Source organism: Pundamilia nyererei, unplaced genomic scaffold, assembly GCF_000239375.1.
Source record: "Pundamilia nyererei isolate P.nyererei 1_Seehausen unplaced genomic scaffold, PunNye1.0 scaffold00061, whole genome shotgun sequence".
Classification (NCBI taxonomy): Eukaryota; Metazoa; Chordata; class Actinopteri; order Cichliformes; family Cichlidae; genus Pundamilia; species Pundamilia nyererei.
In genome coordinates, this window is record NW_005187462.1 from 3,272,355 (window position 1) to 3,273,314 (window position 960).

Below are 960 nucleotides of genomic sequence, written 5' to 3' on the forward strand. Positions count from 1 at the left end.
CCAAAGCGCTTTACATATCCAGTCATCCACCCATTCACACACACATTCACACACTGATGATGGCAAGCTACATTGTAGCCACAGCCACCTTGGGGCGCACTGACAGAGGCGAGGCTGCCGGACACTGGCGCCACCGGGCCCTCTGACCACTACTACTGTAACTGTGGCTTAGCAAGCTTTCTTAGCGTTCTTTTAAACTCTGTCATAACAATTAGTTATACTGAAAACTATTTTAAAATTAGGCTAATAGGGAAACCACATGGTATTGTTTAAGTCAGTGGTTCCTAAACTTTTTTTGCTTGGCCCCCCTTTGTTTTACAAGAAAAATGTTCCCCCCCCCCTGCACAAACACATCCTCCAACCACACACGCCCATATTTTGTTTTCAAACTCCATTGCGGTTTATTTCACACCTCAAACATTAAGTAAACAATTAAACAAGTAACAGTAATCTGCAATAAATTAAAGGTAGTAATAAAATACATTACTAACTCTCTTACGCCATGTCCACACCTACACGGGTATTTTTGAAAACGCAGCTGTTTCTATGCGTTGGGCATTTCGTTCACACGTAAACTGCGTTTCGAATCACCTCCAAATGAAGATTTTTTTAAAAACTCCTTTCTTGCGTTTACGTGTGGAAGAGGAAGTTCGTAATGCAACGTCAAAGGTATGTGCCTTTTTTCACGTCACGTTGTGCGCCATGTTATTGTTTATATGAGATGAATTGCAGAATGGCAGATAGAGACAAAATACTGTTAATCTGACTGTCTTCAGGTTTTACACACTTGCATATACACACGCAGTTACTGCCCCTCCATTAAGAAATGCAGAGGCGTCATGGTGTGATTATTTTACATGTAGCTGGGGTTTTTTTTTCCTGTGAAATAATATTCAACATTGCTATCAATAAATTTTTCAAAAAATGCCTCTCTGAACTTCCGGGTAGGCTATGAGAGGG